We start from the raw sequence: 16768 nt of genomic DNA, 5'->3' as shown, positions 1-16768 counted from the left end.
ACAATCAGCTGCACTAGAACACTGTTTCTCGTTCCCACGGTTATACCCAGTGATATATCAAATGCAATAATTGCATATTTGAATAATTCATAGGTACGGTAACTTTGGCCAGATACAAGTGAATATCAAAACTCTGGTCTCTGAAGTGTTTGATTCAGCTGTAGCAGAGAATTGAAGGTTTACAGTACAAACCTTGCTTCTCAGGTGTCTTTCATCCTGCCCTGTGACTGCAGTTAGGGGAAAAAAAAAGAGAGTTTTTATTTCAAACGGTTCATTTTTCCACTTAGCTGAGCTTCATCCAACCTTTTTGAAATATTGGGTAGAAGGCAGAGCTGGAGGGGAAAGGAGAACAGCAGTCAAGTCATTTCCCAAGTAAGCAGCAGAGTAAATGAAAACTCAGTGCTGTGTCTGGAAAAGTACTAACCACAGCCATGATCAGGCTAAATTCTCTGGCAGCGTCAATCACCAGCTCCTCTGAAGCCAGTGAAGTGACACTGATTTATGGCAGCCAAGGATTCAGGCCCACTTATTTAACTCCAAATGTTCTCCTAGCAGAGATGTTTCAATTATTTGCAATTCTAGAGGGAGATGCAATGTCACCATTCTGGCTGCTCTGGTCTTCTTAGAGTAGAGACATTAGGGAATGATCATGCCCACCTCCAAGTATCACCATGGCTCATTTTAAAAATGCTTTTTTAGGATAATGACTTGCAAACAGAAGAAAATATCTTGTACCCATGGAAAGCTGCAGCTCCACACTCAAGTAATCCTCTTTAGAAAGCAGATTTCTCCCATTTATTGTAGGATACATCCTCCCTCCCCAGCTCTTCACATATCCCTTTTTCCTGTGTAAAGCAGATCCAGCAGCTGGGCTGCCTGAAGCATCTGTTCTATGCACAGCAATAACACTCTAAAATCCTCACAGTGACAAGATGCCTACCTTTGAAATTTCTGGCTCTATCATGCCCAGTCCTTGATGCCAAATATATCTTTTGGCTGATTGGGATGTGCTGTAGACCACAGTTGTCATGGTAGACCCTTAGAAGCAGGTTGTTCCAAAAGAAAATAAGTTTTCACTGCCTTGATTTCTAAGGAGTTGGAAACAACTGGGCCATTAAATACATAGGCTGTGCAGTCAGTAAAAATTTGTCTTTGCTGGATAAGATTCTCCATTTTTCTCTTGAAGCATCTCCACTCATGGGCAGAGGTTGCATCCCATTTGCTGTGATGTATGACAAGTGAATGCTTTCCATGCTCTTTATTTTCCTCCGTGCATTCTTCTTGCATGGGACATATTTCTCCATCATGGCAGATTGGACACTGGGAAAGGAAACCAGGCAGGCAGCCCAATGCCAGCTGTAGGAAACTGGGCTCCTACATGTCAGTTTTAAGAGATTTGGGGCTTTCAGAAAGGGCTTTATTTGGGGGGTTCCTGTCTTCTGCTCAGGTTATAAGGGCATTGTTTAGTTCAGACCATACAAACCTTTTGGCACAAAATCCCCACAGGAATTCCTACAGGCCTTGTTCCCATTAGCCATAAGACCACTGTAATGCAATTTAGGGAAAGGTGTACAGATCCTAGAAAAGGAATAGCTCACACCTGGAGAAGTATTCCTACACTTAAACCTGAATGGAGGAATTAATGTCCTTTGATGGCTTTGTTGAGGAGCATGCTAACGTGCTGTTAGTAATTAGGAAAGGCAAGAAGACTGGCACCATGGTTATCTCTGGGGTCTTTTCTCTTTCAGCACAGACCCTCTTCCTGACATCCTGAAGTCTGGTACTCACCAGGAATTCCTGGAAGTAACCCCAGGATACCGCTTAGGATCAAAATGCAAATAATTTCTTTCTTCAGAAATGCTCTAGAATAAATGAGTTGTCCTGAGGTTCACAGGTATCTGGAGAAGTGCTGGGCCTTTCTGGGGAAAGCAAGTAGGCTTTAAAGGAGTGATGATGATTTGTGCCAGCTAAAGGTTTGCTGTGGGATTTGGCCACTTACACTCAGGGAGCAGAAATCTTCTGCTTTTTCTCTCCTAATCTTTCAAATAGCCTCTGTAATTTTTTCCCCAAGTTCTGTGTGCTCAGTGCGTCCTGTCAATGTGAGAAGTGGTAATGTCACTCTGCTAGGAGTTTTATGGTTCACAGAAGGCAGGATTTGTGTTGAGATAGACAGATAGATGGATGTCTGGTGCCTGCACACAATGTATTACAGAGATTGACCCAAAATTTTCAACACTAAAATCCCAAACGATAGACTGAAGGAATTTCTGTCTGGGAGATTTCAGATGGGTTTTATCTCCTTCTTTTTTTCTGATTAATACAAGCCTTTAAAAGCATATCATCCCTGTCCCTTTGCCCAAATAATTGGAGAAGATCAGAGTAAAGAAGGATCAATAGCAAATAAGCAGTCTGCATTTTCTCAGGTGTCAATGTAAAGGAGGTCAGATATGCCATACTGGGAGGGGAAGGATACACAGTTAGGGATGTTTGGATTGCATTCAGATAAGAACATTCATCGTGACAAAGGAGGAGGTGAATCCTGTTCCCATACAGCTGGGACGATGGGGGAAGTGATGTTCATGTCCCCCTGACCAGCCAGGCTCGGGGCCACACTGAGATCTGGCTCTCCCTGCACACAAGAGGGAAATGGGAAGGAGCAGAAGTGCTGGCTGATGGGAGCAGTAGGGACACCATCCTGCCAAGCTGCCTGCAGAGCCTGGAGCTGCCTCCTAATGAAGGGAGCGGCTGGTCACAACTGGAGGCGAGCTGTTCCCCATTTGTTTGTGCTCCTCAGAGTGGCAGGGATCCGCTCTCCATCAGAATAATCCAATTGAACAAAATGATTCATATTAGCAGGCACATCTGTCTGAGGCCAAAGCAGAACCCTGGTGTTAGTTTAATAAATGGCGTTCATTAAACTCAGCTGAAAATATAATCTGGAGAGACTGATGGGGTGAACAGAGCAAAGAATAAGCAAAAGGAGTTAGCAATTATCAGATGTCATTTGTTCTACTGGTACCATGGAATTGGAGCTTGTTTGCTGAAATCTTAATTTCATTTTGCTGAGGCAGAATCCATCAGAGAAGCTCATGCTGCAGCTATGATTCCTGTTTGTCAGCCCTTGGTAGGGAATGTGGCATTTTTCTTTCCTCCTTTTCTATGAGACAGTGCTCTGAAGGAACACAGATCTCAGCAAAGAGCCCAAGCACAGGAAAGATGGAGGGAGCAGCCTTTCCTTTGCCATGAAAAGACTGCTGAATAAAGTTACCTGTGCTGCAATGAGAACATGGGCAGTGCTTTGGGACAGGAACTTTGGGTATTTCCAATGCAGCAGAAGCCATAAATCTTCCCATTCCTCTGCTATTTCCCCTCCATACCAATACGGTGTATAAACACTTCTCACTTGACTTCAGGAGCATTTTGTACTCTATAGGGTAGGGACCAGTGTTTCTTTCTGGCAAATGTTTCCCACTTTTCAGACTATACAAAGGTTGGGTTCTTCTTGGTGGTCAGGTCAGGGAAGCTCCTCCAGCTGTGCACTGGCAGCACAGACACTGAGGTGCTGGAGGCAGCCCAACAATCCAGAGCTGAGCCCTGAGGGTCTGGGGCTGCCTCCTTCAGGCCCAGCTCTCACCCTGTTCCAGCTCAGCCAGCCCAGCCTCTGGCATTAACATTCCTGGCCACAAGTCTCCACACAAAACACTGAATCCAGAGGGAGTGCTCTTAAGAGGGAGAGCTGCCTTTCCCAATTCCTGCTGAGCAGAGACAAGCTTCTTGGGACTGACTTACAGAACGGTCAGCATTTGAAGATTGGCTGGACAACCTGTTTCTTGTGAGTTGCTTTGGTTTTGTTTAGTTTTAACTTGTCCCTACGGGTATTCAAATGGTCCTTGGTGTGCTCTAGGGGAAGGCAAGAAAGGATTTTATATTTATAGACTTGCCAGAGCTATCGAGTCCCAGCCAGTTAGAAAAAAATCAAAAGAATAATGGAGGAGAAGGGAAAGCTTGACCTCATGAGCTTTCAGCGTTGATTAGTTTGTTGGTGTCAGGAACCTTTTCTTGTTCAGGGCAGACTAACTGTGAAATAACTTTTTCCCCCTACTCTTTAATCTGTCTCCTGTATTCCCAAGGGGAAGGAGGAGCCAATACCTGGCTTCCTGGAGTTCTGATTCAGAGGAAGAAAGTGCCTGGACTTGCACACAAGCAGCAAGGGGCTGGTGGGTTCAGATTTTTTCTGAGATTCATCTTCTCAATGTGCCCTTTGGCAAGAGGCTGAACACCTTCAATCTCCCTCAAAATTGTGTAAGAATCAGTTGCTGACATCTGGAGCTGGTCAGAGGTTTTTCTTGCCCTGGTGAGCACAGAAGAGGGAGGGAAACTCGCAGAGATGGGCAGCATCTTTCTGATCTTTGCCCTGGATTCCACCATCACCATCAGTTCCCCTTCACAGCTGTGGAGTGGGTGAGGCATGCACTGACCCCCATCTCTTGCCCACTAGCATCCCTCATTCAGGATAATCCTCAGTTCCTTGGCACAGGGAGGAGCATAAAGGCTTAGGTTAACATTTGAATTAGACTGGTGAGAAACTTGCTGAATGTGCTTGGTTCAGCTCTGTGGGTCAGGCAATGAAAGCACTCCCAAGCCAGCACAGCTTCATAGCACAGGCTGTCTGAGGTGACAATGAACCAGAAACCCAAAGAACTGAGACTGATCAGACTCAACTGGATGCAAATAGAATTTGGAATTTATTTCCAATACTCTTTTCAAAGTACATTGAAGTAATCTTATGAACCAGGCATCATGGGAATCAGCACATTGGTTTTCAGGGCTTTCAGAAAAAAAATGTTTTGTTTTGGATTTCTTTCTAAATTCTCAGGCAAAAAGTTTTGACTGTTTTTAAGCAGTGATAATGTTTGACTGATCACCTGCATTTCCCACTCAGAAAGGCGTTGAACAAAAATGTGATCCAGTTCTAAATTAGAATCATATAAATACCTCAGCTATAGCAGTGAAATGAGTCACAGACATAAGTCACATGCATAAGTGTTTTCAGAATCAAATTCTAAGATACTAAAATTTGCCAGGAGATGTGAATTCTTCCTATGGAAGCCACCCCAACTATATGGTGGCATTCTTACCTTTTTCCAACTGAGAAAGAGTTACCATCTCCTTAGTAAAAACATCTTCTTGTAGAAGCTTCACACAGAAATTGCCTTCAAGAATGTTTGTGGGGTTTTTAACAAAAAAAAAAATTTAATACTTAATAATTAATAGAACTATATAAGCTTATTGAGTCATCCTGGACTTTAATAAATTTGAAATGTTTGGGGCACCAATTGCCACCTTACTGCTCCTCACTGGAGGTACATCAGAGCTTTAGTGCAATTAAAACGGAGCAGGAAATATTTTTAGCTAATTGCACTGTGCACCTTGAAGGTAATTTGAAGCTGCAGGCAAAAAAAAAAAAAAATATCAGAAGGAGTAATTGAGTGCTGCAAGCTGGGACTTTGTGTTTCTGGCTGCATTCTGATTTAAAGGGGTGTAGGGACTGGGCATGGAGCTGAACAGCCTTGGCAGAAGGCGAGTGAAATCTCACTCCTGGAGGACAGTCCCAGGACACATCACAGGGCAGCAGACCCAGCAGCCCTGCCTCTGGCACAGGACCAGCCTTGAGAGGGTCACTGGAGAACACATCCCTGAGAGGGATGTCAGGCTGGGAGGAGACCTGGAGTCCCCTCCTTGTGCAGCCCCACACAAGCAAAACTCCAGCACATCTTCCTGTGCCTGGAGAGCAACTACAGACCAAATTCTTACCCCTCCAGCCTAGCAGGCTGCTGTGGGCTCTAATTCCTATGGCAGATCCTGGAGCCACTGGTGGGGTGTATCAGGCAACCTCCTGGGAGGGCAGAGGCAGCTTAGCTGTACCTGCTGAGATCTACCAGCTGGACTTGATGAGGGTCATGGTGTCTCCTAGGGGCCTGCTGAGGAAAGGAAGAGGGGAGCAGGATCCCCATCTAACTGTCAGCAACACAAACAGGAGAGTGTAGCACTGGTTCCATCAGCATTTTGATAAGGTCTAGCTAATCTATAAAGGGAAAAAGCAGAAACAGCTGAGACCAGTCACAGAGGCTTTCTTGCAGCTTCCCAATTAGACTTAGTTCTCAGCCATGTACATTTTTTTAATTAAACTGTTGGTACAATGCTCAGGAGATAGAAAACTCCTTGAGGCCCTCTTGTAATAAAGAACCTTTCATTGTATGCAGGAAGGCAAGTTTAATTTCCTCTTCCACCTAATATTCACCTGCAGCAAAAGCAGGGGTGAGCACTCTGTATGAGGCAGGATAAATGCTCCTCAGGGCTCAGGACCCGCTGATTTGGCCAGTAAGAGGGAAAACGGCTACATCCTTTACTGCAAAAGTAGCCATTTAACACTCATTTGACCTTTACCATCACTGCTTCCCAAAATGACCTGGGTTTATTGCAATTTGTCTGCAAAGCTCTTGATTGGCAAAACGGAGCTGAGAGAGGAAAAGAGCCAGGGCTGTGTTTGCATGAGGAAGTAAATTTTGGGTGTTGCTGGGGAGGGTGGCCAGGGCTGTGGCCATCAAGCCTTTAGTTACTCCCAGCAGCAATCCTAGGGGTGGGCAGAGCTCCCTCCTGCAACCAGCCCACCCTGAATTCCCACTCTGCCCGGCCCTTGCTCCCAACCACACACCTCCACCTCCTCATCCTCTCCAGAGCCCCTCCACCACCCCTGTGACCCCCCTCCACCCCTTGGTCACCTCTTCTGCCACTGCTGGGGGCAGAGTGAGAAAAGGCAACACTGCTCAGGGAGCCAGTGACATTTTCTGACTGCCCAGGCTGGCGTCTCCAGGAGCAGCTGCTCCGTTCTGGTGCTTTTTCATCCGCTGCTTGAGACTAATGGCTCTAGAAAAATAGATAAATCAGAGGTGACACAGCTATTGCTGCTTGACAATTTTTCATCAAACAAGCTGGGGGAGGAGGGGATGACCAAAAAGTGACATTTTGACCAAACTGGATGTTTCCGCAGCAAATTTTCATTCCAGTAGATTAAAAAAGAAATGCAAACAGCACAAAAAAACCCCCCCGCAACCATCATGATTAAAAATGTTGGACTTCAAAACACTAAATTCCTGTTAAAAATAGACTGGTTTTCAGATTGATTAAAAAAAAAGGCAAAAATTAATCTATTTCTCTGGCCACCTCCCCCACCCCAGACTTGTTTTGTTTATTAACTAAAATATTCACAGAAAAGAAAGCCAAAATAATGACAATTTTCCTCCAGAAAATAATTGTAATTTTTCAACTAGCTCTTAATGTAACATTGTTAAATGAGAGCAATCCTAATAACAACACTGTACAGCAAGTAAGTCATACAATTATTTGAAAGAAGGGCATTGCCATTTAAGAGCTAATTTTTATTACCACCTTAAATCTGTTAATGGGAAAAATGAGGCAGGGTCATCAAGAATATCTAACAAAAAAAAAAAAAAAAAAAAAAAAAAACAGAGGAAACATTAGTATTTGAAATGCTGGACTCCCATCTCCCTGTTGGATCATGTTGGCTTCTCTGTCTCTGTGTGTGTGCAATTGTCTCTGTTAATACATATGTACATGTAATACCTCTGTACATATACATATGGATATGTTGGTGTGCATTTTCATGTATATAAAGATTCATATATACAGTCTGTCTGCTTTTTAACCTTCAGATGTTAGAACTGAAGCACCTGACAAAAACAGTCTTCCCCCCTTCCCTCCCCCCACCATAAAAATAGCACCTCAAGAGTCCAGGTAAATGTGTTGATGTCTGGTATTAATCATGAGGATTCTTTTAATCCCAGCATGGGTCTAAAGTCCCCTTCACTCACTGCCCTTCCCACACTCACACATTTGGGCTCACCACACAGCCTCAGCAGTGGTTGTCATAGGGATGGAGTCTGTTTTGGAGAGCTCTGCCTCCCTTTTCCACCTCTGCCAGACAGTCCAGGCAGGAGCTGGGGAAGGGGGGAATCTCTGTGGGTTGGTATCAGGGTACAGTGAAGAGAAGGACTAGGCATAAGGAAAGCAGAGCCATCCAGCAGCACTGGAGGCAAAATCAGAGAGGGAAATTGCTATAGAAACAGTACAAAAGGCAGGGGAGAAAAACATGGGCTGGAATTTTAATAATATTGATCAGCTTCAGAGGCAATAGCTGTGAAGATCTATCACCAATAGCAGAAACATCTATAGTTCCTTCCAGTAGGTGTGCATGGCCACTGGCTCCAGCAGACAGGAGGACAGGATTCTGACTGCAGCTTTGGGTGCAAAGGTACATGTGTGTGTAAATGGAGATTAATATATGTTGTATAAAGAAGTCGGCATGTGCCACGATCAGACACTAAGTGTGAGCACAGGAGGTTGCCACTTTCCTGCTGGAAGAAGTGATGGCCTTTGAGTTTCATTAGGGAGAGGTTTCTTACTTCCAAGACAGGAAAAAAGGTATAAAGGTGATCAGTGGAGACTTGACTAATTAGGACTTGGGGGAGAGACACAGTAGAAATGATGTGGAACTGGAGGCAGTAGATTTCTGCAGTGGATGAAGAAGCCAACCTGGCAGTCCCCCACGGTGGTGGCAGTGTTGAGACAATTCTGTGGTCCTGTGAAGGGCACAGAACAAGCTTGTACCTGCAGCTGGCTGCATTAGCAGCGTGGCAGATACACAATGGCAGCTGCTGTGGCACTCACCAGATAATCAGGCACTGTTAGGCTTGTGCCACTTGCACATCCCTCTCAGGTTACCTACCTGCTGTAAGGCTATCATGGAATCATGGTACAGATTAGGTTGTAGAAGAACCCTCTAAAAGTTAAGTCAGCCATTAACCCAGCACTGACAAATCCACCACTAAAGTCTGGCTCTAAGCACCACACCTGTACTCTTCTAAATACCTCCAGGAGTGGTGACACCACAGCTTACCAAGGCAGACAGTTCCAGTACCCAACAAGCCTTTCTGTGAAGAAGTTATTCCTAAAAGCTTATCTAAACCCCTCCTATTGCAACTCAAGGCTGTTTTCTCTTGCTCTGTCACTGGTTACTGGGGGAAGAGACTGACTCCCACCTGTCTGCAGCCTCTTTTCAGAGGGAGAGTGATAAGGTTTCCCCTCTCCTACTGCCCTGAGCCCAGGGGAACACCACTACTGACCAGCCCCAGCTGGATGTCATTCCATTCACCCTTTGGGCCCAAGCATCATCCATTTCTTTACCCAACAGTGCACCCATCCAAGCCAGGAGCAGTCAGTTTCTTCTGGAAAATGCTGGGGGAAATACTGTCAAAGGCTTTACTGAAGTCCACATAGACACATTCCCAGCATTTCCCTCATCAGCTAAGCAGATCACCTTGTCACAGAAGGAGATCAGGTTGGTGAAGCAGGACCTGTGTTTGATGAGCTCCTGCTGGCTGGCTGTGCTGCCCTGGTCATGCTGCATGATGGCACTGAGGATGATCTGCTTCCCCAGCACTGAGGCCAGGCTGGCAGACCTGTAGCTCCCCAGATCCTCCTTCTGGCCCTTCTTTTGGATGGGCATGGCTCTGGCTAACCTGCATCAGCTGGGACTCCTCTGGGTAACAAGACTGCTGATAAATGATGGAGGTGCTTAGTGAGCAGCTGTGCCAGCACCCTCAGCACCACACTCCATGGGCAGTGAGTGTCTCCAAAATGCAGAGCTTATCCTCACAGTCCAACCAGGAGGTGCTGTTAACAGCTTTACTGTGACAGAGGTGTTTGTAGCAACAGGACTACTGTGCTGATAGCACAGGTTGCAAGGACATGACTAGATTTATGTTTGTCTAACCAAGGCTTTAACTGAGATTCATTTCCCCTGATTGTATAGACCTACACTGCAACTTCCCTTCACAGCACGTCAGTCAAGGTCCTTATTATAACCATGAGAGAGATATTGGATCCTTTTGCCCATGACTCACAGTCTTATCTAAAACAGTTCCTAAGCATGAGTGAATTGGGACCTAAAATCCCTGTGTGTCTCCACTAATTCTGTCCTAGAGTGATCTGTTCAGATGAAAATGTCTGCCTCTTGACTTCCATCATTAGGACTGCACGCCCTTCTCTCTCTCCAGTGTTCAAGGAGAACAGTCCCAGGATATTAGGCACTTAGCTGCTTCCAAAAAGAAGTTGGGCATATACCAGATTTATTTGGCTATGGTTTGATAGTGGAGCAAGACCTTGGACATGTCCCTAGAGACTATCAAAGTGTCTTCTCCTGTCTACTGACTAGGCAGCTGCTGTAGACCCAAGTTAGGTAGACAGGACTATCACATGTAACTTTGATGTGAAAGAATATTTTCAAGGGGCGCTTTTTTTTTTTTTTTTTTTTTTTTTTTTGCCATTTTTTAGCCTCAGCAAGTCCTAATTCTTCATCTATACACATCTATGTTTGTGTGTATGTGAGAGTGTGTGTGTGTGTTCCATCTGCAGTGTCTGAGGGTGTCTGTGGAGGACAGGCAGAGGGATGGTAGTACCACCTCCAAAGCAGTGGTCACTGATTGACCAGACCCATCCTTCCCACTCTGCACATTAAAAATTTTCCTCAGTAAAATTATAGCAAAGAACCTCTCCCCAGCTTGACAGTTGGCTGGATCTAGCATCGATGTGCAAACCCACTACCCACTAAGCTCCAGTCCTGATCCTGCAGCTGGTGCTATCCTGTATTTCAATCCCAGACAAGAGATGTGCGTTGTTGTTTTTTCCCAGGAATAGAGCAGGATATTATTTGCTCTACCAGATCTCTCCATTCCTGCTGCCTCCTTCTTCCATTCATTGAATCAAAGCCTGTTAACTCTTCCTTTTCCTACTGGCACAGCTGAGGTAAGGAAAGAGGCAGGTCTTGCTGTGATAGTGCTGTCAGCTCTCCTTCTTTCCCCAGCTGCTTATTTTCCTGTGTTATGACATGGCCAGAAAGCCCAGAGGGGTAAGAGGGATGCTAGAGATCTTTTCCTCTTCCAGGAGCTGTACAGCTGACACTATTTGCTCTTGGGTACCTAGAGACACAAATGACAACAGTTCTTCCCTGGGCTATCTTCAAAAGGACAGTTTTCCCTGTCTTGGATTGTGAAATAACTGTAGACACAGATCTTGCATTGCCTTGGGGGTACCAGTCTATTGTCTTTGCCAAACCCCAGGAAGTTCAAGCTGACACTTTAGATCAACAAAGGGCAAGACTTTGGGGCCAGGCCATCAAGAAGAAATCAGCTTCAACCAAGACAGCAGCCAACTGTGGGAAAAGTGTGGAGCTGAAGCCAGAACTCAGATCAGGGGCTTAGTTCAGCACCGTCTCTTGTCAGCTAAGCGTAACTGCTGTAGCCAAGAAAGCATGTTTCAGTTCACAGAAACAGCAGAGGAATCCAAGGCAAACAAACAAAAAGCCAGGAAAGGAATTTTCACTACCAGCATGCATGACTTCAGGATAAGAACTGCCAACAATATTCTTGTGACACCCCAACACGAGGCGAAATTTCGTTTGTGTGCAGTGACTTTTCAGAAATAGGCTGCGAGGAGAGATATGAGCCCTGCCAAGGGAACAGAAAGGCAATACCTGAGGAACAGGGTGCAGAGCTGCTGACTGAGACAAGTGTACTGTTGTGTGCAGTGATTTTTGGTGTTTACTAAGGCAAAACTCCATGGGCCAGTAAAGGGACATTTTCCTTCACAGGAAAAGAACAGGGTGTTTCTAGAGATTTAGCAACAAACCCTGGCAGGTTTTATTCCTTTGCCTTTTTCTTTGTCCTTTGCTTTTTCTTTTCCTTTCTCCTTTTGTTTGTTTTTTTTTTTTTTTCCTCCTTTTCCTTTCTCTTCTCTTCTCTCTTCTCTTCTCTTCTCTTCTCTTCTCTTCTCTTCTCTTCTCTTCTCTTCTCTTCTCTTCTCTTCTCTTCTCTTCTCTTCTCTTCTCTTCTCTTCTCTTCTCTTCTCTTCTCTTCTCTCTTCTCTCTCTTAGCCCTTTTGTTTTCCATTATCTTTTCAATTCAGACCAGAGCTAAATGCCAAAGGAGTAAATGTCCTTCTTTTAATGATGCTGATTTAGGGATCATTGTGTTATCCAAGTCCTCCTACAAGTCTGCTTCCCACACCATGCCAGCACTGCTGTTTCAGAGCCCACCGTCCTGTGAACTGCTAAATGGACATGCAGCAACCAGCAGTACCTGCTTTCCTTTTTGGTTTTCTTTTTTTTGTTGCTATTGTTTTGTTTTCATTTTTGTTTTTGTTTTTAATTTATTCTCAGTAGCCAAAGCAGCTCTTGGCCTATCACTCCCCCACAATTTTAAACTTGGGAGTGATTTGGAACCCAGCTCAGAGCGGTGCCTGCTCCGGAGTCGGTCGAGGCAGTGGCGAGGCTCCCGGAGGATCTGGCCAGCCATCCAGCGAAGCCCAGGAGGCTGGGGGTGGTGTGGGGAAGGCTGGTGCTAACAGAAGCGTTCTGGTTGGCAGTGGATGTGTTTATTTTCCAGACTCCGCAAACCGATCTGTGTCTGCGCCCATCCATCAGTGCATGCTCTCCTCAAAGCCGCTGCATCTCGCTCTGTTCCTGTTCGCTGTTGACCGTGTGTCCACATTTAAGTGTGTGTTTTATGTCTGTGTCTCTGGCTAGGCCTCCTCCATCCTTTACTTTTTTGTTTTGTTCTTCCTTACTTTCTTTTCTTCTTTTCCTTTCTTTTCTTTCCGTTCAGTTGGTTTGTTTTGCTCTCATTCTTGTTTCATTTTCTATAGTTTAATGGCAAGTATTTCCATTAGAATTTTTTGATTGATGCTGTGTTGTAACATTTTTTTAATTATTTTTTTTATATATATCTTCTTTCCCCACCTTTCCCTTTTTCCACACTATATATAAATATATATATATAAAAAATCTTTTCTTCTTTTGTCATTCAATCAAATTCCAACCAAGAGCCAGTCAAATCCACCACAGTCTCGCGCTGAGCTAGGAAAAAAGTTCTCGTAATGACATGAAAGTGGAGAATACAGTTCCCCAGGCCGTAAGTTCAAATCAACTCGAAGTTGAAAGTGTGACATGATGGCGTCATGTAACAAGCTAAGAATTGGTTGCATGACATGCCGTCAAGTTTCGTGCAGGTGCCGTGATTGAAGCATTTTTCTTGGATGTTGTATCAGTTGATGATTGGCCAGTCATGATCACATGTGCCTTTTTTGACTTTGTGCTGCCACAATTTTTTGCTGTGCTCATTTTCGTTTTGTTTTTGGTGCTTGCAGTGGTTTCTTTATTTGTCGTTTGATTTCTCGTCAGCGTTTTATGCTTCTTTAGATGTCACATAGAAGGAAAAAAAAAAGATGGATTCCTAATTCTTTAGAAAAAAAAATGGGATTGTTGTAACTACAGATAATTTGGAAAAAAAATATAGAGAGAAAAATGTGTGGTTAATTTTTTGCACTGAAAATCTTGTGATTATTTTTTTTTTCCGGAGAATTGGGGCCTTTTTCAATTGACACCTTTTTTTTCCCCTTAGGATATTTCAAATCACTTTCAAAAAATTAAAAACAAAATAAAAACAAAAATGGAAAAAACAAATCAAAACTAAAAAGACTAATGATAGTAATGGTAGTTTGCAAACTATAGCAATCAAAAAAAGCAACCCCAAGAAAAGCCTCATTGTATGTCTTTTCAAGAATTCCTAATTCTAAGGTGCCGTATTACAGCAACTCCAGCAAAAATTAATTGCTTAGAGGGAGGGAGGGATTGAGTGGGAATAAAACCCATCCAGATCAAAAAGCAAAATGCATCTTTTTGTTTACAACTGAAAAAGGGTCCTTGACGAGTGTTTTTTATTTTTTTATTATATTATTATTTTTGGTGTTGTAATTGTTTAGACTGCTGTGTACGGTTTGCTGTTTGTTGAACCAACAGTGTGAAAACCTGCCAGCATGGATTGATATTCCGCATGACACTTTTCCACCAGAGTGGACCTTTTGCAGTTTCTAAGTTTCTTGATGTAATAAATCACCGAGTGTATAAGAAGAACCTGCTTGCTAGAAGGAGATAAGAGCTAATCCTTAATGATTAAGCATCCTACTTAAATGTCAAGCCTAGTCGGATCATGATTATATTTTTTTTAAATAATTTTTTTATTTAAGAAATGTTAGCTTTACTTTTTTTTTCCCCAAAAAAACCCTCCATTTATTCCAACAGTCCTTTTTATTTAACCTCCTGTAAATTGCCTGTTCAAAGTCTTACTTTCTGACATTCACAAAGGAGTAGATGTTATTGGCAGCTACGTCTCCACAGAAAGCTCATACACAGTCGAAGATGGCACCCCATAAAAATACAGAACCACCCTCTCCTGATGCCTTTCACCCCACAAAAGCCTGCCAAGCAAGATTGTGATCTGGCGTTGCAAAGCGGCGCTTAAAAATAATTAAAATGCCGCTGTCGTCACATGCGTAGTGATACATATCTACATAGACACGCCCTAATATTATTTAGATTTTTTTATCATTATTGTTATTATTACTGGTAGGAACAATTGTGTTTTTCTTTATCATGATCGTGACTACCTTGCTTACTTTGGGTTTGATCCGGTTCCCACTGAAGTCAAGGGGAATCCTTCTGTTGATGCTAAGTGGGAGCAGAATCAGAGCCAAGGCCTTCAAAAGCAAAACACCAAAGCAGAAGCCCCATCCTGTCCCAATTGAAGGGAGAAGAAAACATCCATTACTTTCAACGGGACCAGGATTGGGCCCAAAAGAACAGGCTTGATTTTAATTTTAATTATTTTAATTTAATTTTTATTTTTAGGTCTTTTTTTCTCCCCTCCTGTCTCAAATATTCCCCCCACACCTTCCCTACTTCCCCCTCCCCTTTTTGATTTAATTTGCAATGATCTTCTTCATTTTTTAGGGCAGCAGCTGAATGGGCCACATTTAGAAAAAAAAAAAAAAGTATATATATATTAAAAAAAAAGTGAACTGTTGGATTACACCTTTGACATATCAGCAAATATCAGTCAAGCTGAAGACTTCAGACCTATTCTCTCTTTGATTGTTTAGACTGTAACATTTCTTCAAGAAAAGTATCACATCTGCTGACTTCGAAGGACATGCGCTTGAAAACAAACAAACACATAAAGTAAAATCAGAGCAGGAGGAAGATGAAACCGGGATTTCTGAAGAGACACTGATATCACCACAGCGGCTTTTCTTCAAACAGGAGATGCAAACCTGGATTCTGGCAAAGGAGTGCCTGTTTGCCACCAAGGATGCGGTTACCATGCGAGACCCATGGTAACAGTCACTGAGCATCTTTATCTGTCATTCCTTAGCTATATAGGGACCAAAGGACAAAACTTTTTACCGCAGACTTGTAGCTGTATGTAAAATATGGAAGTTCTTTCCTTTTCTCTGAGCTGTTCCTAAAACAGTTTTTGAGAGCGATTATATGAAATATGTAAAACCTTAAAAAAAAAAAAACTTAAAAAAAAAAAAACAAAAAAACCACAAAAATACCAAAAAAAAAAAAAAAACCACAAAAAAATTACAAATGCTTAAATGCTTTTAAAACGGCAAGATAATAGCTCTTTGATACTTTGGGAGGTTCTTTGGTTATACATTAATTAGAGTCTATGAAGCTTTCATATGGTTTTCTGTATAATACGCAAGGATTGCGTTGTTAAAGGCAGGTAAGATGGATATCTATGAAAAGCAAAAAAAGTAAATAAATAAATACATAATTAAGTACATAAAAAGGCATAGAAAAGAAAAAGGAAAGATGGTTGATATTAAATGGAAAACAAAAAGGTTTGTAAATGCTTCTAACTCTCCCCATTTAAAATCCTAATAGTTGTACAGAGTTTAAAAAAAAAAAAAAAGAAAGTTTAAAATACCTATATAATAGAAAAAATTAGACAACATAAAAATAAAAAAAAAAACAAAAAAGCAAAAAAAAATAATACTACATAGAAGTTAGCGTTAATGCTAAAAACAAAGATGTTGTAGAACTGTAATTTTTGTAGAGTTTAGATTGAGCATAAATTCCTACTCTCTGCCAATTGCTGTTGGATGCTGTTATTTATCAAGGAGAAAAAGGAGAAAAATGGCTATTTTGGCAGCTTTTTTAACTGCAAGCATTCCAGCTATTAAAAAATAAACAAGACAAGACTCAATTCTGTAGACAATGCAAATGGGAAAAAAGAAAAAAAAAAAAAAAAAAACAGCTGTCTTTTTATCAAACGTTAGTTCTAACTTGAACAACAAAACACAGCTAAACGCTTCATGTCTTCATGATCTGCTGTCCGCAAAATTCCCATCATCCTATGCTTCAGTAGCTTCCATATTTGCTCTAGAAACCTTCAGGGCAAGGGATTAGCCTAGTACCTTAATCTTAAAAAAGAAAAAAGAAAAAAAAAAACTAAAAAAACCTAAAAAAACCTAAAAAAAAAAAAACATAAAAAGTAAACTAAAGAAACAATCTCTTTGAAGAATTTCTGAAACTGTTTACAAGGAATTTTGAAAAACAGGGGGATGTTTAAAAAAAAAAAAGATGCTGGCTCTGTTTTCTGTAAATAAATTTGCATATTTTGTAGGACTTTTAATTGTAATGATAGAGAAAAAACAAGGAAAACTATTTAATGAAAGCACGATATTTATCTTTGGTAAATGACTTTAGAGCAGTTAAAAATAAGACATTGCTTTAAAAAATCTGACTCAGAAAAAACAATGAATTATTTAAGAACACATATATTTTAAA

General features: G+C 42.2%; 1 protein-coding gene across 10 annotated transcripts in view; it reads left to right on the top strand.

Moving 5' to 3' along the window:
- The window catches only part of CELF4 (CUGBP Elav-like family member 4), a 690435-nt gene extending 674601 nt beyond the window's left edge, over positions 1 to 15834 (top strand). For 6 of the 10 annotated variants that reach the window (XM_079329933.1, XM_079329925.1, XM_079329932.1 and 3 more), the window contains one exon: positions 15073 to 15834. The gene's annotated coding sequence lies outside the window, so the exon portion shown is untranslated. Of the gene's footprint in view, positions 1 to 14923 lie in introns of all 10 variants that reach the window. The other 4 variants (XM_079329926.1, XM_079329931.1, XM_079329927.1 and 1 more) reach the window with 2 other exon arrangements.
- Positions 15835 to 16768: the final 934 nt, after the last annotated feature.

The sequence above is a fragment of the Erithacus rubecula genome (assembly GCF_903797595.1).
Source record: "Erithacus rubecula genome assembly, chromosome: Z".
NCBI lineage: Eukaryota > Metazoa > Chordata > Aves > Passeriformes > Muscicapidae > Erithacus > Erithacus rubecula.
The sequence above is the reverse complement of the archived record's forward strand: the minus strand, read 5'-3'. Positions and strand labels throughout refer to the sequence as shown.